Source organism: Bactrocera oleae, chromosome 5, assembly GCF_042242935.1.
Source record: "Bactrocera oleae isolate idBacOlea1 chromosome 5, idBacOlea1, whole genome shotgun sequence".
Classification (NCBI taxonomy): Eukaryota; Metazoa; Arthropoda; class Insecta; order Diptera; family Tephritidae; genus Bactrocera; species Bactrocera oleae.
Genome location: NC_091539.1, coordinates 2,884,694 through 2,911,108, shown reverse-complemented (window position 1 = coordinate 2,911,108; position 26,415 = coordinate 2,884,694). Strand labels below are relative to the sequence as shown.

General features: G+C 39.6%; 1 protein-coding gene and 1 long non-coding RNA gene across 3 annotated transcripts in view; one reads left to right on the top strand and one right to left on the bottom strand.

The window, feature by feature from the left end:
• The window catches only part of Hers (Histone gene-specific Epigenetic Repressor in late S phase), a 185,998-nt gene that overhangs the window by 117,636 nt on the left and 41,947 nt on the right, over window positions 1–26,415 (bottom strand). The gene's annotated exons all lie outside the window — the stretch shown is intronic.
• LOC118680310 (uncharacterized) lies at window positions 6,863–9,115 on the top strand. The gene is made up of 3 exons (XR_004975841.2): window positions 6,863–7,297; window positions 8,319–8,509; window positions 8,693–9,115. It is a non-coding gene; the product is annotated as an uncharacterized lncRNA (long non-coding RNA).

Below are 26,415 nucleotides of genomic sequence, written 5' to 3'. Positions count from 1 at the left end.
TTTTCGCACACTGCTGCGCGATATGGCGTACAGGATAGGTCTAATTATGACGCTCAAAAGCGTACTAAGCAGCAAGTAATCGACGTTTGCTTGAGGACCGCGCAGTAACACATTTCTCGTCATGTCAGCTATGCGCGTCTGCTGTCTGACTCGCAAGTACCTAAGCAATATATGTATGTAGGCATGTGTCATAGTTTGTAAAGGTTTTACCAAGTTGCCACCGCGTGTGGTTAATTGCCGCCGCATGCCACATACCGACGCGTCATATTAGCAAATTAGCGCGCATTGCTTAAGTTGCCACAGAGCGCACAACAGCTAAGCAGTAGCAGCTTGCTGTTTACACATAGGGCAACCGTTTGTATTTGCTGTTGTTGTTGTTGTTGGTTAAATTACAAGTGCGCGCATTAATACGAATTTAATTGTTCACAAGTTTACACGTATTCAACAGCAAACGCCCACCGCGCGCGCACTCAAACACACCGCACACTAATCGGCTTCCTCATCAGCGGCAGCAACAGCAATAGCAACAGCAAAACATCATTAGTTGCGTTGTCGTAGTGTTTTTGTGTGGTGAGCGTCAGCAGACTCTACTAAGCTGCTCTCGCAGTGCGTGTCGCAGGCAACAAATCGGCGATTGGTATGGGCATGCTGGCACTCTTGTTGACATATCTGCAAATCTCTTAACTGCTTTTTAAGTCATATGAACACGACATTTACGGCAACAGCATAACCAGACAGATTTCAGTTGTGATATTAACTGTAGCAATTACAGAAATTGCCAGCATACTCCAGTAGTAGGCTTAATAACTGACTCGGTGTGTAAACATTTCCAGTTCAGTTCTTCGTACGTTTGGGCATTTGTGGAATGTTAATGGGACGACAATGGGTTGCATGACAGCATACATGCGGAGGTGAGGCTTTTGTAATGCATTTTAACTTTTTGCTTCGAAAATCGCTCGCTTTACAGGTGATGGACCAACAAATAGAATATGTGGTATTAGAGAATAATGAAAGAGCAATAAAAACAAGAAAAAACGTTAACTTCCGCTTGCACCGAAGCTATAATGCCCTACACAAATACAAAAGCTCCTTACAAGAACTTAATTCCGAACGTTCAATTTGTATGACAGCTATATGCTATAGTGATCTGATCTCAAAAATTTTTTCCGGAGATTACATTGTTGCCTTTGAAAATAACTCATACCTAATTTCGTAAAGATACCTCATCAAATTAAAGAATTTTCCATACAAACACTTGATTCCGATTGTTCAGTTTGTATGGCAGCTATATGTTATAGTGGTCCGATTTCGGCCACTCCGACAAATGAGCAGCTTCTTAGTGAGGAAAGGATAGGTGCAAAATTTCAGAACGATAGCTTAAGAACTGAGGGACTAGTTTGTATATATACAGACTGACGGACAGACAGACGGACAGGGCGAAATCAACTCAGTTTAACATGCTGATCATTTATGTCTATATTTTATAGGGTCTCCGACGTTTCCTTCTGCGTCTTACAAATTTCGTGGCAAACTTAATATACCCTATTCAGGGTATAACAAAATATCTTCAGAATTCTGAACCAAAGCTCGGTTTTAACTAAAGTGAAACAGTGTAGCAGCGATGTTTTAATTGTGCAACTTTAAATATCGTGTATTTCCGGTTGGATCGAAGCTTAGAGCGAAAGTGGCAGGGGAAGTCTTTTGTCGGAAGCTCTCCAACAACCTCAGCTCTCAAGTAAACAGACCACTACAGTGTCTTTCAAGCGGAGGTGGCTGCCATCAAGTTAGCCGCGCGGTAATTCTGAGCTTGAGCTAGCTGACAGTGCGCTCAAACCTATGGAATGTATTCTAAACAAAGTTCAGTATTGCTCCAAAGGTATCATCCACTACAAAGAGAAGTCACAAAGTGGTAGCCGTGTTAGCCGCTTGGGTGCTAAGTTTCAGTTTGGTTGTCGTCGAGATCATCTAACGGGAGACGCAGGAAACGAGCTGTTTCGACGGGATCGCACCATAGGGAAATAGGTGCTAGATGAGCCCGTTCCCACGACAGTCGGGTCTACGTAACCGGAACGGACCCAGATTTATTCCGGCCAAGGACTGTCAACTCGGCAGAATTCTGCCGCTACACCAACAACAACAGGTGCTAGATGAGTGGGGTTCGTTGGGCATGCAAAGAGGTGGTTAGTGTCATGCGGAGATTTATTGCATGCAGAACATATATTGCGTATGTCGGAGTCGATTCTGGTTAAGTAAGAGTTTAAACTGCTACAGTAACCAGAACGAAGGTTATAGCCATGATGCTAATCTTGACCGCTTTAATCAGGAACAATGAACCACTAATGATTGGGTGGATTAGTATTCCTTTCGTGAGCAGCAATCTAATTTCATTCAGAGCTTTGCCGTTTGCTTTTTTCATGGGGCTTCAGCATGTTGACTCAATCAGTAATTGCTATACTTTTGTGCATGCTTTCCAAATATCTCACTCTAACCCTTCAGTTCCACTATTACGCTTTATGAGCACTTTAGTTGATATCTGCTCCACAGGGCTATAAATCTTCATGTATTCTCTTAATTTCACAGCTTTCATGTCCTTGCCATTTATCTTCTCAACGGCGCTGTCACTGTGAATGGCGTGACAAAAGGGAATGCATGACACCACTGCAATGCATACAAGCAGGTCAAGGTCGCGGTATGGCGCTGAGCTTTTCATGCAACAGCAGGCGTCTCAGCTGTAGCGCCACATTTCGGCAGCGCCAGCGTAAGCATTTATGTATGTTTTTGCGGTTTTTTATGGCACATTGAACATATTTAAATTAATAGCGCTGATTAGATATTATTCGACAGGTGGCATACATATAACATTTGTTGCATGCAACAATCAGCAGCTAATCAGTAACATTGGCGACAACAAATGGCACGCGCGTTAACAACGCAGACAAACATCGATTGCGGCGCAGCGTGGTTGGCGTTGCTGTGGCTTGCGTGCGCCGTTAGTTGTCTACGCGTTGGCAGCAAGGCACATGCAAGCGCACTCAAGACACGCAAATAATGTTCCAATGTGCCGTCGCCAACTTGCATGCGCATTGCGCATTTCAAAAACGTAAATCGTAAAAATCACAAATCGTCGTGTAAACTAATCAGTGTAGCGCGCCGCCTGCAAACAGCAAATCGTTACACTTGTTAAACGACAAACAAATAACGCGCGAAATGAGGCGACAACGAGCGCGTTGGCACGTCGTTGCAAACAAGCTGATTTGGTGTACGCACTCAGCTGCTAATGAGTTTTTCCATGCAGCATGCGCGTGGTAAGCGCTGGGCGCAGCCAATGCGTGCAACAATGTGCTGTAGTTGCAATTAACGCAAATGCAAACATATTTCGCACATGCATATGCATAATGTCATAAGCAGCAGTTAAGCGTTGATTTGATTTCATTGCTGTTGACCACTGACGTGCGCGCATAACTATTTGCGACAAAACGTTCATGTAGCGCAATTTGCAATAGCCATTGCTGTTGCTGCTATTGTTGCGGCGCGGCACACAACGTGTCAGTCAAGCAAACTAACGCCAACACAAATGCCAAGCAGGCAAATCGCCTAAGCAACGCGACCGCAAAACTACGACTACTGTCATCGCATGGTGTACGGTTGTCGGAGTGCGCGGGGCGTGCATAACAGCAACCAATTATGCGCACGCAATTTCGTAAATTTACTCAACAACAAAATGTTTTACAAATTGTGCGACTACGACAATTACACATACACAGCAACAAGCAACAACAAACAACCGACGCGTCAACAGGGCCAATGCTATTCGTAATTGCGCATGCAACCCTGCCATCACCGCCGACGCCAGACCAACTAACTGCGCGTATTTAGCGGCAACAATTCGTATAATAACAAAAGCGATAACAGACTTTTCCGCCCGACTCCAGTCATTATGTTTATAATTAAATTAGTGCAAATTACACAGATGCGAGTTGAGTAATAAATTGACTGGTCACATAAACAGCAGTTAATACATTGCCGGTCGGCGGTAGGCATGTGATGTGGCGCGTATTTTAAGGGTGTCGCGGCGGGCGTAAAGTTGATGAACAATGTTGGGTTATGCCATGAGACATTTATTTACACAAATAGTCGGAGACAAAGGACTGTTCCAATGTATTAACCGAACCGGATGGAAGTGACTAGTGTGAGAAGGAATTTTTGCGGTAATTCCGCAGCGCTGCGACTCAGTGGCAACAATTTAAGTCGCAATTATATGTAATTAACTATTAAAGTAGCTAATGGAAACCAAGCGTTTTATGCACTCTTTCGTCCTACTGACCGCAGCTAAATTAGATAGTTATTTTTATAAGCGCTAAATACTAAAATGGCACAGAAAATAGTATGGTTATGGTATAAGAGGAATAAGAGAGAGACTTCTGCAATATTGCTAAACATCATTAGAAAAATAAAGTCTAAAACGTAGAGCCAAATGTCATATGCTTCTCTGAAACGCCTTTTGCGATTTCCAAAAAGAGACAGCCAGCCGACTGTCAAACCTAGGAACCTAGAAAAACTTAATTAAGTGAATACGAAAGATGCAGTAGTTTAACCTGTGGCATATTTGAGCAGTAAGCTATGTAAAATCAACTCTTCTGCAAACTGCCAGTTCTGTGACATGGAGCCGGAAACGCAGAACACCAGCTAGTGGACTGTACAACAGTCTGCAGACGCAGAATTAAGGCCCTGGGATCCATGTTTCCAAACAGGGAGCGCATCGCTTTACTAGCACGCAGCTGAATATTGGAGTTTATGAACATGCTGGAGCTAGATGAATTGTAATGACTTAGGGGAGGGCACAATAGACCATAGGTCGCGATGCATACCTCTAAACTAATCTATCTATGTAAAATCAAAGTAAAAAGTATACGACCTTTAGACTATTCGCCCGTTTGGTACTAACTTCGGATCGCAAACACCCAATAACGTTAATTGACGAACGTAGGGACTTCGAATACAACAATTAATGACTTCCAATTTTATTTGCTAAAATATGATTAATTAGCGTTTATGGAAATATAAATGAGCATCCTTTTTTGCGTTGGCGTTAAGCTGGCAAGCCAAGTTTTATACAATGAGCTGACAATGGAAGATGAGATCGCTGCTGAAATCATTACAAAAATATCGGCGTTACAATTGGCCTAACGGATGACACGGTAATTTTTAGTATTAAGACTTTAAAAATGCTAAAAGCCAACAATTTTACGTTCAAGCTTGACAAGGGTACTTGAAAAGACAATGCTGGTACACAAAACTTGGCAGCACAATCCATACGCTCTATCAAAAAAAGGCTTGAATAAAACCTCAATTAAATTAAAATATTTTACACTCCCACGCATGCTTATTATTATTTTCATTTTATTATGAAGCTTCAAACACCAATTGAACGGTTATCTTATGCACCACGCTTCACACAATCTACGCGCTGGAAATGCTACCTTAAGTGCGCTTATATACACATGAAGAAATGTAGAGCTGAACAGCAACTAAAGCAGGTGATCCATCATGCTATGCAGACAATTTAAATCCATCAACGAAAAGCTCGTAAAATTCCATTAACGGAAACGCATAATAACAGTTGAGCGCACACGTCAAGCATAAAGAGTTCTACCACATACCGGCTGACGACAGCAGCCCGCTTATCTATGTGCAAAAAATGCGGAAAAAGTTAAAAGAAACCAAATCAAGCGCAATTGCGCACGCTACACACTATTCGTACGATTAGTTGTTGCTAACAAAGTAGCCACAATAACGGACTTTATGGGTGTGCAATTATTCATTTATAACCGGTTATCAGTGGTTTCCGAAAATTGACGGCATAAAATCAAAAAGAAACCATTTATCATATCTTAAAAGTCAGGAAATTATTTTTGAAAACAGAGATAATTTGTTAAAACCCGTTATTTTAATTATTTTAGGTAATTAATTAATTTTTTTAATAGCTTTTGCTTTGCACCTACAAGTCTCAACAAACTATTTGATTGTACTTTCTTTTTTTTTTAATGTAAACTTGTCTACTAAAATTTTCATTAAGCTGTTGAGAATTACAAGTGAATAACGGTATTGGCATTATTTTGCACAACGAGGTAATTAATTCGATTTCTTCACTACAAACCCTTTTTAACTTTAGAGGACAGAAAAAATTGAGACGAAATATCTTTGCTATCACTGTAAATAGTTTTATATGAGCAACTTTCCATACGTCGTCAGGAAACCCTCGACCGATAGCTGCGATTCTTTTCCGGTATGGAGCCTTACATTCGCATAGAAGCTATTCTATCGTATTAATAGAGAATGATACCGTCAACAACACATCAACTTGAAGCGAGTGATTGTCGGAATTTGCGACTAGACAAGAGGCAATAATTTTCCATTATGACAACGCTCGGCCTTATGTTACAAGTCCGGTTAAAAACTATTTGGAAAATAGCGTATGTGAAGTTTTTTCTCAACCGCCTTATAGCTCAGACTTTGCCGCTACTAACTAACATTTATTCCGTTCGAAGCAGTACTCACTGGTATAAGGTTCACATTAAAACAGGGTATCCGAAATTGTCAAAATTAGAATCCAAAAATTTAAAGATGATAAAATATTTGTGTCAAACGTTTAATATTTGAAAACAAAAACATACGAATTTCGCTGTAGACACTATAACTCTTCGAAAAATATATATTTTTTCTTTTTATTATATTCGAAATACTGTGCCTAACAGTTGTTTAAGACAGTAACCCTCTGTTGAGTTGAGAGTTGAAATATATATCGAAAATTCAAATCACAAAATCTTATCGATTACTGTCGATGTTTGGTTGATTGACACACTTTGCTTGATATTGAGCTTGAACTGTCTGACTTTCAAATCAACTTTGCCCGTTTTTCTGTCCCACAGTCAAACTGAATATCATACGACTAAGCGCTCGAAATCATTTCTAAATCCTTAAAGAACGAAAGTAAACAAACTTTTTTAAAAAAATATTATTTTTGAATAACATGCACAAATCAACAGCAGATACTTGCGTTTGCTTACCGAAAAGGCACACTTGAAAAGAAACTTATGACTTAAGCAACGGGCGGACAACTCGAAACAACTGAAAAAGTAAACAAAAGCAAATGCAATGCTAAGAACCCGTTGGTAGGGTCACAAGGAGACGTTAAAAAACTTAACCCAGTTTTCCGGGCAAATATTTATAAATAAATAGAAAAGGAGAACTCAAGTTAGGAAAATGACACGAGGAAGAAGAGCGGTTAAGGCGAAGGGTAGGTAAAAAAAATACAACTAAATGGCGAAGGACAATGCGGCGCAGAGTTGCACAGCACAAAGATGGTAGCAACGCAGGAAAGGGTTGGAGGAATGCGCTGTGGATGCGGTGGCAGTTAAGCATAGAGCAAGCGTAGAGAAAGCATAGTAAATGTGGCGGCGGCTTGTAAGCGCGCTACGGGATATTATTATGAGCAGATATAGCGCGTAGACGTAGAGAAACTTTCAAATACATTATGACTTATTATATTACGGTATAACAGTTATTTGTTTATATGTGTCTTAAGTAAATTTTTTGAATGCTTTGGCGTAAGTTTTGCATTTCATGCGCAGAGGCGTAGTAAACGGATTTGCGAAACTAAGTATAACTTCTGTGCGCAGCGGCACAATAAATACATGGCATCTTCAAGTTAGAAAGCAACAAGCAAAAACTAAAAATCAGTACTACTACTTGCAACACACACAATACAAAAGTCAAAGAGCCAGCAGCAGCGACGCGCACACTTGACAAAATTTATACGCCAAATGCCGTTGTGGCTGCCAAAACTTTTGCGAGCACCGAGTAAATAGCAACAATGGTAAGAGTAAAAATTATAGTTTGGCGCTCGTTGTTTAGCAGCTGCTTGTGGCGGATGTGCGCGCACAATGCCACAACTTACAAGCGCTTGCTTATATCAATCGAAGCGTACACGTATGTATATATGTATGTAGCGCATACGCGTCTTCTACAGCTTGAAAGCTCAAATTTACGAACGAGCGCGTTGCTGAGTGTTTAGTAAATACGCGTGGCAGCTAAGTGCTGTACGGCATTTGGCGACTTGTGGCTGTTTTGCTGGCAGGCCCTTAACTGCATTTGCAACATTTAGTTAAGACATACTTTGAGCGTTGCCACAGCGTCAAATTTGTGTTGCGCCTGCTGTAGGCACTTCCGGCGTGCGCGTTGCTAACACCTACTATGTGCTGACTCCTGCGTGGTTCAGCATATATTTCACATATTTCACCTTTTACTACTTTTACAAGGACTGCCTTTACAAACTAACTTAAAATTGTGCTTTTTGCGCAATGAAACGCCTGTTTTATGACACTGTTGCTGCGAGAAATCAGCCAGCAAACGCCTCTTCACATTCGCGAAAAACAAAACGCTGGTTGGCTACGGTTGGCTGAATTACGCGTTGACTGCAGGCTGGCGGCCTCGCTTCGCCACTTTCAAGGTAAGTTCAAGGTGACTTTGTGGCATTAAGCCGCTCAAACTACTTGTACATGCATACACATGTTTGTAATATATACGAACACAAGCAACACACTGACAAAAATTTATTAAAACCAAAAAAAAAAAAAAACAACATTACATTAAAATTAAATCTGTTGTAAGTAAAACTTTGCAAGTTGTGCAGGATCTGAAGGATTTTTCATGTGGGCTATGCGCGTTGGCGGCGTGCTTGAAGGCAATGGACTGTTAACTGCAGTGACCTTGTGCGCATTGTGGAAGAGCCGCAAAAATTGGCTGCTATTGATGCTGAGTAAAGATGGTAAAGTTGCTTACTTTGTGTGCGCGCGGCTTTTGTTTGAAAAGCGCTTAAAACTCAGTTCATGGCTTTTAAAAAATAATCAAAATAAAAAGGAAAGCACAAACCGTAGCACAATTAGCAAAAGCTACAGAAATACTCAAACAAAATCTACAATTGAATCTATCGATAAACGACAATTTGATTGATTAGGTGGAGTTCATACTGCTTATGGTAAATAATAGCAAGCTTACACTGGAAAATTTACTACGGAAACTAAATTTAAGTGCAACAAAAATGCAAGTTTATAGAAAATTTTAAAATGTTTTATTTAAAAAATTTAGTAAATACATTAAAATTTACAAACCTACATTTTACTTTTTCTTTTATTAAAAAAATATTTCAGTAAAAAAAAGTAACTAAAAGTTTTGTATAAATTAAAGCAAAATTTTTGCTCTCAAACATTTATGTAAATAAAATAGCTAAATATTATGTTTTTTTCTAAATAATATCTTAAAAACCCAAAAGTTATTGCGATTAAAACAAATGTCAGTATTTTTCAAATAGCGCTTAAAGCACACACGGCAACCCCTCAAAATAACGGACAGCAATCAAAAAACAGAGCACAACAAACATTAAACCTCAAAATCCATCAGGAATCCGAAAATTTGATGTGCCACCCACAAAACCACATCCTGCAACACGCCATATCCTGTTAGGCGCAAGCGAACTACCGCTCAGCGCACTCTACCGAGCTAACAGCAAAATAGTTACAGTGCAACAATGTTGGTGGCCGGTAACTGAATTTCATTAAGCCCCCACCGCCAACGTCTGCCCGACTGCGTGCGAAGCGGCATTTCCGCTGAGCTCAGCAACCGTGAAATTCGCGAACCTGGCACACAGCGCTACTATAAACTGGGCAAAATTTTGCTGATGGTGTTGTTGCTGTTAGTAGTTTGGCGCGCAAATGGATTTGCCACAGCGCATGAAAAATGGAGAATTTTAAGCAAAAAACTAAAGAAAAATTTTCTAGTTGCGCAAAACTTTGTCAAAAATCCTAAAACTCCAACAGGTGTGTGACGTGACAACGCAGCGCTTAGAAATGATCACAAAAAATCTAAAAAATAAGAAAAACCAAAAATTTTTCGCAGTTAGGCGGCCATGCGTGACGGGGCAACACATAAATTCTGTGTGTTCGCCCCGCAGCAATTTACCGTTCGCGCTTTCCATTTCCATCACCACTCACTCGTATATTGATTCCGGCTTTCGCGTTAAACTTTGTAAATTTGCCGCTAAAAGCATATCCGCTGAGGCTACACACCCCAAAAGGCATCGACAAAAATGGAGCAAACATGCGCATGAATATATGGCAGCACACATATTGATGTTGCTGGCGTATTGTATGACTTTTTATCAGCGCCTCGCATGTTTTTACATGAAATGTATGCGTTTTCGTGTTAATCCCGACAACAAATATTTGCATAGATTTTGGAGTAAAGAATTTATAAAAAAAAAACAAAATATGGTGCAAAAAGTATAGAATCAAAGAGATTTAAGAGTTTTAGACTTGTGAAATTTCGAAATTTAAGTCTGTTGCGAAACTGCTGTGCTTTTTTGTGTAAATATGAGAAAGCTTGCAATATATTTCAAAGCTCAAAAGTGAAAAACGGTTTAAGTAAATAATTATCGGATTAAATTTCAAATATGTTGGACCAAAAAGTTTGAAAAAGCTTCTGCAGAAAAAGCTATGTTCATATTTTCATATCTCGAGACACATGTAGTGCGTATTGGTTTTACGAAAGCTTCACTGCAAGCTCAACAAATTTTTGAAATCGGAGTAAAAGCTTACAAGTATTTTTATTTGCGAACTTCGAGCTTATCATACTCATTCCAATTTGTTTTACTGTTTTTGAAATCTGTAATATTTTATTTTTAATTTTTTTAATAAAAGTTCACTTTAATTAAAAGCTTCCGAAAGCCACAAATTACATTTATACATATCGTATGGCAAATATAAAGAAACCTTCCTAGAAAGCTTGACAAATTTGCGCAATCGGAAAAAGCTTCAAAATATATTTATATGCAGAACTTGTTCGAAATTCATTACAAAATAATTTTTTAAATTTCAGAACATTTAATTTATTTAGATGGAAGCTCACTGGAGTTAAAGGCTTTCAAAAGCTTCCGAAAAAAAATTATATACAATATATACATGTCTTATAGCAAACATATAGAAAGCTTTACTGAAAGCTGAACAAATTTTCGAAATCAGAATGAAAGCTTTGAAATCTGTTTATATGCAGAACTTTGATTATATTATAGCATACTTATACTAAGTGTTTTTAAAATAATTTTTTAAATTTCAGAATATATTTACTACTTTTACTCAGATGAAAGCTCACGTGAATTAAAAGCTTTCAAAAGCTCAGATAGTAACAAACCACATTTTGCCTTCTATTTTCGCAATATACAAAATATACACGCTCACGTGAATTAAAAGCTTTCACAAGCTCTGTATAAAAACAAACCACATTTTGCTTATTATTTTCGCAATATACATATTTTGATAATTTTTAATAGTTTAATTTTTTCGAATACAATAATAATTCGCACAGTACAAACGCAAATAATTAAAAGCTCACACACGTATTTTCAAAGTCACACCAAATTCCAATAAATGCACAGCAAATTGCTCGGCACGTAAGCCTTTAAATAATAAATATTAGATGAACAGAAATTTTCATTACACCAGAGTGTGCAAAAATGCAAATTTTCATTCGATACAATTTACAACAACAATATACATTTTCATACGCTTAACGCCTAAAAGCACACTATATTTGACAGCAATTTTCTGTGCGACCAAAACAAAGCCAAATAAATGGCCCGAGTGGGCTTAGCACTTTGTATGCAGTGTGTTGTTAACACCGTTATTGAAAATATACAAGCCAACAACAAAGAACAAATAAAATGAAAAGTGAAAATGATTTGAAAATCACTTTCAATTACATTTACTAATTGCAACAAAAGTGAGTGCAACAAAACAAAAAAGCATAGCAATAGCAACAACAAATTGTAACGGCTTTGGAGGAAGTGTGTGAAATCCGATATGAAACCACAAACAACAAATGCGTGAACAAAATTCAAATGGCATTAGAAATGACATGGATTTCGTTGTGTGGGTGCATGTGTGTATGTGTGTGCGTGTGGCTATGTTGCACTATTTTGCAAAAATAATAAAAAATATATATATTGCAACTGCAAATATGCAGCAAAACATCATACCAGCCGGAAAGCATGAGGCGACAATAAAAACAACAACAACATATGCACGAATTTATGCATGTTAACACAATAAAATGGATATACCGAAAATTTTGGGTGCCTGGCCATACGGTGCGGCAAACGGTAGTGGTTGCATGTATATGCATATAGTTGAGTGTATGCTTGCCCGACAAGGTCGCACAAATGCCGTTGCTTGTTGCCAAGGTATTTACAGCAGCAATAGCTGACAGCTTAGGCCGCCAGCTGGCGAGTAGCGAGGAGTAGAAAGAGCTTTGCCATTCGCAAATGCAGGTGCGAGTGTGTGTTCTGCCGTTGGCTGTGGCAAATAAATGAAATTTGAAACGAAAATCGCATTTGCTGCCATGTGAACATGCTGCACGCATACAAATTTATTCATACATATGTGCATGTGGCATGTGGCACTACGAGTGGTATGTGTGTGTGTGTATATTGCTGTTGCATGTGATGCAAATTGCAAGTGTTGCATGCGAAATTCAATTGCGTAGCGGTGAGACGAAGCGACGGCCGAAATTTGGCCAGCAGCGGATTATCGGTATAAACAAAAACAAGCAGACAAGAGCATTTGCATGTATATGAGTGATATGTGTGTGCGTGTGCAAAATAGCTTTGCACCGTGTTGTGATTGCCTTTGCACAGAATTGTGTTGCAAGGTCAAATCGAAGTGATGTTTGCACAAACACAGCCGCATTCATGTGTGTGCAAACGAGTATTTTCCCAAAACCAGCAGCAATAATAACAACAACAGCAAAAATAAAAACAACAACATAAAACGAAAGGCCAACTCTCATCAAGAGCCCAAAAATTTAAGTCAATTGTTGGTTATTGAAAATTTCCTTACAAGCGGCGCACAGGCTGTCAACTGCAGATTTCCGCACTTTTTCAATTTTACTCTGAACGCTGCGTGTATGTGTAAGTATGTATATATCTACTGATATGTAAGCGATTAGGGTCTTTAGAAAATGAAACGCTTGGTGGCAAATAGGCGTTGCAAATACGTAAACACAACGGCCGCAAGCAGCAACACAGCAAAAACTACAAAAATACACGAAAAGGTGACAAATAAAAGCGCTAGAACAAGCAAGAAAGGTTGTCTTTTTGCACTAACTGAGTCGGCGCTACCATAAAATTTTCTTATCAATACATGGTTGTTGTTGTAAACTAGATATTTGAGAAATGCTGACGAGTTAGCAGTGCTTGGATGGTTAAAAATCCAAGTCCATGCCAGTCAAGCTAGCGCAACTATCGTGAGATTAGTTTAGACCTCATTAAATCAATACATTTTGTGGTAGCTACAGTAGAAAACATTCCTGCAGTAATTTGGCGGAATGCTGCCGAGCTGAGAGTCCCTGGCCGTATAAAAACACGAGTTCGTTCTGTTTACTTAAATCTCACACAATTGGTTAAGGGGTTACATGGGTTTTACGACTTCAAAAAACAAAAAAAAAATTTTACTGTCTTATTTAATTCTATAACATCGCTAGAATATTGCCCTAAATTCTCAAGTTGATACCAGTAATAGTTTTGCAGGTACAGCTTTTAAAAGTTGCGCGCTCATGGTCAGCTATATAGTCACTTAAAACTTTAAACGCGTCAAAATTAATTCTCTAAAAGAATTTGGGAGTTCAAGAGACTCAGTGGAATCAGTACCTGACTTGCTCAACAAGCAGGCAGACTGTTAAAATTCAAACGGAATGATATAAGAACTCTAGTAGAAGTACTAACTGGCAGACATGCCAATAGACTAGGAACGCCATCTAACGACTATTGTAGAAGCTGTCAGGAGATAGAAGACTAGGAGACCATTAAACATATTCTATGCGATTGCACGGCGCCATACAGGAAAAGAATCGCCGGCATCGGTTGAGGGTTTCTTGACGACGTCTCGGAGGTGGCACGGATAAAACTTGTATTACTGATGAAGTTCATCAGAAGCACGACGTGGTTCAGAGAGGAGCCAATAGAGTGAGGGGACCTTGGTCCCGGTGGTATCACAATGGGCCAAGTAAAGGCCTGGGAGTGTCGAAAGACAGCCACTCTATCTACCTACCTATCTAAAGCCACAAAGTTTACTATTCACCACTATATGATTAGACAGCGGTTATAACCCCAAAAAATTTCTACCAGAAACCAAATTCATCGTAGGCAATACGCTATTCAGCTAGCGCAACAAAAACAAATATCATGACGTTCAACAACGTTGCATGACTACACCTGGTTGCCTGCCTGAGAACCAGTCTTCGGCAGCCGAACACATGCTACACTTGACGCACTGCCCGATAATGTTAATAATCACACTAAGATTGTTGTTGTTGCTACTGCTGTTGTTGTTGTTGTCGATGATGGTTATGATGCTGCAACGCACGCCAAGCGAGTTGGCACGTGCGTGCAATGCAGCAATTTGTACTCTTGTTGTTACACTCATGTTGCATGGCGACATGCACGACCGGCATGGGTGAACGTTTGTGTGCGTCAAGGACACGCACGCATAGAGGGGTTGCTGAGCAGCACCATATATAGCTGCAGATACACGTTTACATATGTACAGCTCTCAGCGTTCTTTTGTTGCGCACTGTTCTACACCTCCTCCGCCGTCTGCCATTCTTTGATGTCTTTTGTAAACCTAAACTACATTTTTGGTCCACAACATGCGCTTCTTGCAAACGTTACTGCAGCAAACGAACACCCGCCCGCTCTGCGCAAAACACTCACATGCTCATCCACGCTGCCGCACTGTTATTAGCCAGCATATGTAATTGCCACAATTTGGCAGTGGGCACAAATGTAAGACACAACAGTAACAGGCACAGAAATTTGGGTCAACAGCTTTTGGCTGCGGCTACACTAACATGCAACAGCAGCAACAATTGCGAGCAAAGAGCATGCGGAATGTTGATAATGCTGGTGTGCTCATGTTGACGAAGCTCACCTTCAGTTACCCGAGGCACAATGCAAATTGACAGTTTCAGGCCAAACGTATCGACTGGCGGGCAGCCTAACAGTCAAAGCGGCACGGCTTGGCGACGACTGGCTCGCCGTATGCTCAAATGACCGACTGACCAACCGGTTATTGGCAGCTGGGCTTTGGCGTAGTGTCTTACTAGCCTTATAAGTAGGTCTACTGATTTATGATAGTCGCTGTAGGTTTTTTACGTTCACAAAGCAAAATGGAATTGTTGCTGTGAAGCTTTCGTTGTGACGATGCTGTGAAGGGCGCCAGAACTAATTTCGAACTGGTAAGCGGACCAATGAAGCCGTTGTAATAAGGCAAACAGGCTTAAAATAGCTAAATCTAGTAAAACATAACTGGTCGGGCAATGCTAAGAAGTTGCTTTTTGTTGACACATTACATAATTTGCGTCAATCAAGTACCAAAGAACGCTTACGAACTTTTTGTTTACATTTTAGAAACTTTCAAGAAGTTCTACGACTTTTTAAGTTTTATGTTGCCACAGAGTTCCAAATAAAAATACATACGCGTATATTGCAATGACCTGATTAAACCGACAACACCAGCCACAATTTTCCACTACAGAGTTGCAATTGCTTGTATCACTTTCAACGTATCTCTGCTCCATCCACAGCACTTGCCTTCATAGCCTTATATGCCAATCACTTTTTGTTGCTGCCGATTTATTGTTTGACTTTCGAATTCAATCGAATATCGACATCGAGTGAAATGCGTTACAATACAACAACAAAACTTGTATGTACAATCAACAACAAGCTTGCGCATTTCGTTCTCATCTTGATGTTGGCTTAAATGTGTTTCGGGGAAATGCAACGTTGTCCTGTTCACTTGCCAGTTTCAATTTCGATTCGATTTCATTTTCAATTTCATGAAAATGTGCCGCTCGGTTTGCGGCTTTCAATGGGAAATGCGCATGTGATTTTCGGCGCAAACAAGTATTTTCGAAATTGGCGATGAATTTCAAAAGGCACAAACAACAGCATATGCGAAGGGTACAGGTAAACGATTTTCCAAAGTCTATATATTGGGTTAATTTGCGTTTAAATGCAGCAACGAATTAAAAATTGAAGAGGAAACTAGGCTTGGGTTTGCAAAGTGATATTAAATGTATAATTCCAGCTGATCCAAGCAAAAATTAATTTGTTTGTATGTATGTATATATTCTATAGTAGTGCGAACTAAACAATTTGTTCGAAGATTGTAGCATTGCCTTGGGGAATAATCCTTGCCGAATTTCGTGAAAATATCTTGTCAAATAAGAGAGATTCCCATACAATGACTGGATTTGTATCGATCGGTTTATATGGCAGCTATATGCTATAGTCGTCCGATATCGGCGATTTCGACAAATAAGCAGTTTCTTGCGAAGAAATAAGGAAGTGCAAAATTTCAGACCGATATTTCCAAAAATAAGCGACTTTTTCGCCTACAAGTATATACAGGCAGACATACAGGCTATTAAGGGCATAAAGGTAAAACTAGAGGCTAAATTTGAAATGAAGTGAGGCATTACAGTAGCCAAAACCAATCCACATGCAGCAACAACTCAAACAAAGCAGCCATACAAAAATGTTTGTAAATAAACAAAATAAAAAGTGACAGCAAAGCGCAACGAATGTAAACATTTTCATTCAACTTGCCTTTTGATGCAGGAAAAAAATTTAGGCCACACAAAAGGCAGGAAAAAAAACACTAAAACATTGCTGCTTAATATTTAGATATTCGACAAGGAAACAAAGTTTGAGGCAGGAAGAGTGCAGAGCAAAAATCACACAAGCAAACGGCAGACTAAATACACATGTATGTATGTATATATGTATACTAGTATATAGTACTTAGGCGGCGAGCAAGAAATTTGCGACTTCTTTGCCGAAATACCTGCCAAAAATCACCAAGCAATGGCAAATGTGGAACTGACAGCGGGATAGGTAAAAACTGTGGAATATACAGAAAAACGTCAAGTGAATTCATTATGCGTATGCGAATTAACTGAAACAACAAAAAAACATAGCAAGGCAGGTAAGAGAATACTTCCAATAGATGAAGGGCATTAAGAGCCAATGAATGGTCAGGCACACAGTTCTCTTATATTTATATTGTATACCATAATACTCATATATAGCGCAAATGACGCAATGGGCGGAGCGAGTAGAGACGCAGTCATAAGCCAGGGCTCAAGCACAGAATATTTTTTACTGATGCAAACAGCACATCGGCATGGTATACACAAATTACAAATCAAATGGATGTGAGTCGAAACGATCTAAATCGGCATTTACATAAGTGCATTTGCACAAATCGTATTTAGCAATTTACAAATACGACATTTATAATAATTATATACACTCATACTAATTTCAAATATACCTGCATATTTAAAGCACTATTTATATAACTTATATCTTTCATTTTCTCACTACAAACATACATACCTGCATTTTATAAAATCGTATACATTTTTACATTTTTCGCGACTACGCAGAATTCAACCCAAAAGCTAAACCGTTTCATTACTTCGATTATTCACAACCCACAACCTTACATAACTTTCTTTAAATTCAATTATTATCAACTTAACAAATACTTGTTTTTTAACAGTTTTAACACAAATACCACAAAACTATGAGCAAAAACAATAATTTGTTAAATAAAAAACGAACGCATACTAACGATGTTACCAAACTTCATGTGTAAACAAAATCGATGATCGATAACCCAAAATGGCTTGCAATACTTAAGCTTAATGCAGACTGTGAGATAATAAGCAATTACACTGTGTTGCAATAATTTTAAAATAATTGTAAAACGCAAACAGATTAGAGCTTGTATTATATATACTTGTAAGTAAAAATGTATATGTGAAATCAATAAGTACCGCATTTATAATTGATTAGGAATGTATGAAATTTTTTTAACATAATCTGAAAATTATTAATATGATAATATTTGCAATTTTCTGTGAAGTGGATTGGTTACTAATAAAATATTTCATGTATAAATTGGTTGCTAAATCTTATTGGAATTTGTACACCAATAAGGAAAACTGTCTACCTATAGTATAGTTCGTTTCACGCTTACTTTAGCCTACTCAATGTGACGGCATACGCGTGCTCTCTACAACACCTACGCATTTAAAGCTATTTATGCGCTTTACACACATTTTGTTGCGTCAATTGATGTTGAATAGGGAACCTTTAAAGATTTGCAAAATTTTCCACCTCAACATTACAGCAAGACATGTAAAATACATCAAGGACAGCAACCATACAAATGCAACTATATGTGTATGTAATTTGTGGCAGGAATATAAAGCGTCGCCAAAAAGTGTCAGCGCCACGCGAGGCTGATGGGTTTTTTACTGCAGGTTCGAGGCAAAAGGAGTGTCTAAAAATTGCATGCTCTTAAAATTTTATTAACTTTGCGTAAAATTTTACTATGCAGTCACGCTTACAACATGGAAAATTTTAGCGGAGACATGTTGGAATGGGAATACGTTGGAAATTGAAGCAGTGACGTTGTAAATGATAAAAAAAATCAAGAGGACAAAAAAGAAAATTATACATAAGAATGGCTTGTTTGATGAAAAAGCCGATAGGAAGAAGGCTATGCTGTATGCTTCAAAGATTTTGACAGGAGTAAAAATTACATTAAAATGTTTCAAAAAAATATAGTAACAAAGGTGCACTACCGTTGGTTGAAAACTGAAGCGCAAAATCGCCTCAACGCAAGCGTTCGCACTTTTGGCATTATTGCGCCCATTATGCGCGTAATATCAGCGTGATTGCAATGATGCAAAAAAAATTTTTTTTTTTTAATAGAATTTCCAGATGAAAACGCCGTTTGTAGACTGTAGTAAACTAACTAGACACTATTGATTGAGCAGGGCGCCAACTTTGCATGATTGAAGACTATTTGTTGTTTCCGAAAATTTTCAATGTGAGATTTCCACTCAAATTCTCACACACAATTTACGTAGCACTTTCCAAGCAACTATCTGCAAATTATGTATATAAAATGTTGTATTGCGTAATTTCGCACAACGAAAACACAACGCAGGAGTGCTTTTTTATTTATTCGCGCGTTGCGCCCAACACTTTTGGACAGCGTTAAATAGGCGTTGCCCAATCAACACTGCGAAATTCCACCTACAACAACAACAATAACAATAATTGGCACCCAACAAAAACCATGCAAAAGAGAATGCACTCTTCGCCACACAAAAAGCGAATATCAAGTGAAAGTACAACGTATGACGACGGCAAACAACTGCCAGCAAAGTGAATGCGAAACGCCCCTGACAAATGGTGAACGCCGAGTGGCGTGCGCTGTGTGGCAAGCAGCACAACGCGAATGTCCTTTCCAAGGCTAATGTAATATGCCACTCAACTGCATAGACACAGCGTGTTATAGATACATACACACATACATATACATAAGTATGAATGTAAGTGATACTGATGACGCGTAGCGCTGTAAATGACAGTGAACAGCCAAAACAAAAACAACAATATAAAATGGTATTACAAAAAACTGTATGCAATTCTAGCTAGCAGCGTGCTTGCGCAAAAAAAAAATGAGAAAGCAAAATTTTTTTTAATATATTATATGAAGTGGAAAATTATTTAAAGAAGAAGCGGAAGAAGTAACGTTTTTTAAAGCTATACCATAATATTATCAAGCTACTGCATTATCAGACACGTTTGGGTTGGATTAGTAAGAGGAGGCAAGCTTTTCTCAATTTCATCCGTTTGGAGTCGAGTCAGTTCTCCAATGTCTCCTTGCATTGGACCTTTGCATCTCCAGTTGAGCTCAGCAGCCGTTGGTCAACGGCCATCTGGCCCGGAGACAACCGTAAGAAGTCATCCGAACTACTGGCTCTCAACAAAGTTCATGTCGCTACAATTATAGCTGTTCTAACTGGACACTATCCAATAGGTTAACACGAGATGCATCTAAATATTCTGCCGCACGCGCTTTGCCAAAGCTGTATGGAGGCAGGCGAGTTGGAATCATCTTGTCACTTTCTTCTCTACTGCATAGCTTTTGTCAGACTGAGCTTAAAATATCTCGGTAGACACAACTTTGGCGAACCTAGCGAAGTGGCTGGAATTGATATTAACTACCTTGTGGAAAGCACAAAACGCTTCGTCGTTCGATGTGGATCTGGGTATCCAGCTTTTAGGAGTGTATGGGTAACACAATGGTCGAACAACTGTCCAGGTGAGACTCATCGATTTCGGATCAACCGTACAACCTAACCTAAACTAGGTTGAAATAGCTTGGCAGTCATGCCTACGGAGCCCCAGGAGATATAGTCGAAACTGACATTAGCTGTCACAATAAATTTGTGATCGGCTCAAAGCCGATTTATGAGGGTCTTTAGGATTAATTTTATGGGAGTTGTAGGTACTAGAAAAGACCGGCGTTCTAAGCTGTCCAAGTGAGATCCCTGTTAGGATCGACCTTTTAAGTTAAACTAACCTATATCACTTAATTACTAAAGATATTAAATATAGGCAAATTATTCTCTTGCATTGAATTTCTTATTTAAATAGATGAAATCGTTAATTCATTTAAGCACACATACACATTGCCCTCTGAAAGGGAATCCATCATCATCATTTATCATACGAAATACATGTGTGCATGTGGCAACACCGCCTACCTATTGATATTTGCCCTTTCACACCTGCACGCCTACACAAATATTAATTTAGCTCTCTATATTCACACGACTAAATGTGAGTATGAAGGTGTGTTTGTGACTGATGTAATTGCGTGCCGCAGGTTAAAACACACCTCGGCGCTGACTGCTGACTCCTGGCCACCTAACAGCTGGCAATTGTCAAACAAACTGAACAGACGCATATAGAGACACACACATAAGTAAGTGCATAACTGCCAACCAATCTAGGCAGTCAGCGAGTCAAACTCTCGCCCAAAGTGTCGGACTCGAGCTCGTTGGCGTTCGACAGTCAGTGCTGATTTTGCATTGACACCCTTCATCAACTCATCAGCTCAATGAATTCAATTATTTGCGCCAACTAACTAACCGAGAGGATGGACGGAAGGATTGACGAACTACTTGGTTGAGTGGTTCACACATGCACACACACATCATTGGGCGCGCGCTGAAAAAAGGTGGCATGCCATTAAAGGTTGCGGGTGCAAAAGCGACAAAAGAGTCATTTAGGAATCAATGGCATCAAGTGGCGCGTGTGGGCGTTAATGCCAGCAACAACAACAACGACAACAACAATAAGCAATAACAACAACACATAGTGTGCAATATCGTTTGCGTCATCACCGGCCGCAGTTGTCACGTGTGTATGTGCGCGCTCAGCTAATTTGCCTTTCAAGTGTGTGAGCTGGCGTGTTGTTGTTGTAATTGCGAAAAGCTCGGTGCGCTGCTGTCGCTACTGATACCCATACAACAAATTAACTGGTGAAACTATTGGCACCTGGTCGCCTCAAAAACAAATACCATATATACACACAAGCAAACACACACACACATATAAAGAGTCGTGTGCGTTTGAATGTAGATGGTCTGCTATGAACTGTCTATTTAATGTCAATATATACATACGCAACAAGCACACTATTTGTATTTGCCTGTGTAGATATGTGTATGTATTTGCCCCTTATTGTAAATTGCGCTTTTATGCAAATTTTCTCGATTGCCGCTGTGCTTCGTACTGACGACTTGTATGGATTGAAAAATCTAAAAAAAAAATTCGAGCAGCATGATTTTAAGTAAGCTCCGATTCGCCTGCAAACTCCATAGCTGCCACTTTTGACACTAAACGGTATTTAGGTCATAAGCGTCAAAGAGCGTGACTCGGCGTCTCCATTTGTGCCCAGTACCCGTTGAGCTCACAAAGCACTGCTTTCCACTCTTACTATATTCAAACCGTAATAGAGCTTTTCGTAGTCGGCACAGTGTAAAGCGATCGAATATCAGTTATATGGTAAGATTGGAGGCCAAAAACTTCTAGCAAACAATTTACAGGATCGAAAGTATTTTATAAAAACTTTAAACTATATACGTCCGAGATAATGTCTATTACGTCGGAAAATTGGGAAAAGTAATGAGCTTTCTAAACATGTTGTCCTCGCTTTTCGAGGCTGAGAGCAAAAATGTATGTGTGGACATTGATGATATGCCTGCATTCAAAAGCTAACCAATGTACAGGTTACTAAATTTTACGTGTTTAATAACTGCACTTTCCGAAAGGAGTCTTCTTAGGATGCTGCCACTAAAAACTGTATGTAAAGTAGTTTTATAGAAGATCACATGGTGGAATGATTGTATCCAAGTATATGGTGCAAACCGGTTGAATGGTTATTAAAATTCGTTTGTAGTCCTGTTTTGGTATAGGTATATTCACTTGTAACTACGATATTTTCGGCATAATCGCAACATCTCTTTTACATAACTCATAGTTCAATATGATTAAAATTATGTCTTCTCTAGAGACTTACAACCTTGGCTCCAACAGAAGTCTACTTCTCAGATTAACTTGGAGTACTACTTAAGACAAATTTAAAGCTCTCTTCATCAATCTCCCTAGTGATTCATCGTTCTAATCTAAAGTGTTATTTCTTTCACGAGAAGTCCGCTTAATTTTATAAAGAAGTGTGTACTGATAAGCAGAAATTCGCAATTTGGTGAACAAAACATAAAATCAGTAATACCACAAGTAGTTTCGCACGCGCTGATAAGTGCAACTACTTATTACGCGTTTTATCTACAAATTCTGTTTGATAAACACAATAATAAATTTCCCCACCAAAATTGCCAGCTGAGGAACACTTTAGCAATCAGTTATAAAATTAAACGAATAACAAAAACAAGTATGACTCAGATAGTTAGTAGCGCATATATGATGTCCGTGTGTTGATATATATAAAGATATTTCCTGATACTATAGCTACTAATAAAGCAAACCAGCTACAAAGCTAATCAAAGAGTACATGAACTTACTAACAGGAGCGTCAAGCTGCTTCCATATTAAACTTGTTGGGCACCCATACCTAAATTCCATCAGGATGGCTCTAAGCAGGGGCTTCCCTGTCCTTCTGTATTCTATCGCTGGATCTATGGATTACGTGCGAGCTCAGCAAGCGTTGGTCAGCAACCAGCACTTGTGGGGTTGCGAAAGCCTTTTGGCCCAGAGTGGAACATAAAATATCTATTGAACCGCTAGCTCTTAGCAAGACTCACATTGCCGCAATAATAGGCGTTCTAACTAGACACTGTCCCATTGGCATTCATGCGTTGAGGCTAAAGCTTTTGGAGGACGCCACTTTTCAAAGTTGCAATGAGGAAGATGACTTGAAAACATCTAGAAACTTTCACTTCCAGCTTTCGATAGACTAAGTTTGAAGCAACTCGGTTGCCACACTTTTTACGAATCCAGCGAATTGGCTGGAATTGATATTAGCCGCCTCAGTCAATTTTTGGCAGGCTCTAGACGGTTTGTCGATATGCGACGGTCTTTTAAATCCATATCTAGGAGTTCTGGGCATCATAACGAAAAAGTGTCTATAGCAGTCCAAGTGAGAATATTCGTTACCTCACGAGTAATCAGCCTATTTACCTTACCTAACCTATAGCTACTAATCACAGAGTTTTGGCATATCCGCAATCCTAAGCGACGTATTACCTACGTATTAAACTTTTTGCTAGTTTCAGCTAACTTATGAGTCTGAAGCCTATTTATTCATCCTACCACTTATAAAAGCTAAGAAATATGCAAAGACTTCCCCACAGCAGAACTTTTAGGGGACACCGAGTGCTTCCTCCGTCTGTATGGAGTTAGCTTAACATCTATGAAATACTAGACTCAGAGAGTGCTGAAATCACCTCGAGCTCGCCATCGACACCAATTTAAATCAGAAGTAGTGCTCGATATCGAGAATTAAAAAAACACATAAGCCGGGGAAACTGATATGAGAGATGACCAATTAAACATTGCCAGGAATGATTCACCATAACCTAACTCCCACGTACCAACAATTGGAGTGCAGCTGCGGTGCTGTAGCTGTAGGCATTTCACAAAAAACACGATTAATCATTAGTATTAATTTCTTCTATTATTTCTAAAAATATTTAACACAAATGGTGAAATAAATCATTGCACACACAAGCAGAGCGAATATAACACATTCGGGTTGAGTAATCGTCCATAACTACAAGTACAATCGATGGTGAAATCACTGATGAGGCATACACTTCATTATGCGCATGCCGAAGTACCTGATGCAGCGAAGAGGCTTGCGATTATTGCAATAATTTCGTGATCGAATGAAATTCACTGGATTGACAGGCGTCAGCGAATTCGCACAACAACAATAGATTGATAAAAGCTTAGAGGCACATAAAAAAAAAACCGATGCCAACGATTTCTCATAGCTTGTGGAAATGCGACGTCAATCAGACGCTTGGGCTCAGCTCGCGGTAGCTTTGGATTCGAACAACGAAGTTTTACTTCTAACAATAGTGCGTGGCTCTAATTTTATATCTATAAAGCATATACTCACCCTCATATACAACGCAGTGTGTGCAACTTTAAAGCGCTGCATTTATAATATTTCCGATATTACACAATCCCCTATTTAATTGCAGCGCCTGTGCGTCAGACATCACTACTACTACCAGCCCTCTCACAATTTCGCACATTTTTTCCAACGGATTCCTAACTTTTTTCTTCTTCACTGCTACCAAATCACTTATCCTGCCACACATACACACACTCACCCATCGACCAAATTGCATATCAATTGCAGCAAGTCATTGAACATTTAAAGGATATTCGCATAACCCCATCTATGGCTGGCAATGCAAATCGGTGTTGCGCGCGACTGTGTGGTAGGGTTCGAAAGCCATCTTCGTTGCAAAGCAATGATTTCACTGCCTTACTTTAACACACAGCATGCCGGTATGTACCGACGTTTGTGTTCGTAAACGCGTCAATCGTGACACTCGTCGACGGTGCATTGACTCGCTTGACACAGCATGTGGCAAAGCTACTGCCACAACCACCAACGGCGCTGCATTGAGCTCACATGTTGCAGCTAGCTGTGTGACAGCAGTTAGTCGATATGCTTGTCAAACTGTGGCTGGCAGCCTTCGGTTGGTGTGTATGGCAGGGCAGCTCTTAATAAATGTATGTGGGCGGGTAGGTAAGCGAGTGAATGTGGCACTTGACACATAACAAAGGATAGTTCGAAAAATTCTACTAGGACTTTCAGTTAAATTAGTGTGCGATTGTGTGGCACCGCGTCTAGGTATTAAGTGGGTCTGTGTGCGATTTAGAGCGGAAGCACGGTCTTGAGGCGACGACACATGTAAGCTTATGTGCGCGTGGCGGGCTCATATGTAAGCTTATGTGTTCAAAATTTTCGAAGCAGCTGCGCATGTAAGCGTCTGACGTCAAACGTTGTAGCGTAAACTAATTGTGTACGTTACTAAAAAATTTATTGGATTTAAAAAAGTGGCAGTCCCCAAGTAGTACTAAATTATTTTATAAACCCATGGAGTATACCAAAGCTATTTTCAGCCACAATATTGTATTTGTAATCATTGCTAGTGCTGAATGCGTATTTTTTCTGCAAGTCTTGCGACTTCCTACTTTTTCACAACGACACATTTTTACTTTGCCTATTTTGTTTTGCTACAGCAAAAAGCCGGCTACAACTTGCCACATGCGTCAAGCAAACTCTGAGCGCAGTTCCATTTTACATATTACCGTGCACAGTGCGGCGCATGTTCCGTTTCCACATTGTAGCGACGGTGTGGCAGCATGCTGTCAGTCTGCAACGTGCACGTGCTGCTGCAACGCATTGACACTCGACTGCCACTCACTTGCCACCAAATATGAGCATGACACACAAACGGACATGCTACCAAATTTGGCGTATTGGCCAAGTGGCGGCGAGCTGCCTTATATGCGAGACGAGTATCATGTGACGCAGCAGTGTCAGTGCTTGCGGCAACAATATTTAATGCCACAAAAAATGCTTATTATATTTTGTTGGATTTCTTGTTGACGTTTTTATAGACTTTGCTTGCGCTTGTTATGCCTGTCATTACATGAGTGACTGCACAGCGTTGCTACTTTGCCAATGCCGCTGACATATTGCAGCGCAAGTGACGAAAAACGCCAACACCGTTGACGTCGTCAACTTGCGTGTTGAACTCTGTCTCCTGCACGGGTAGTTAACAGTTTTCTTAAGCAAATTCTTCACATTCCACGCTCTCGCGCAGATTCTCTCGCGCCAAATGCAATGTTAGGCGCTCTTTCGCAGCTTGCTAATCCTACAGGACTTCCGC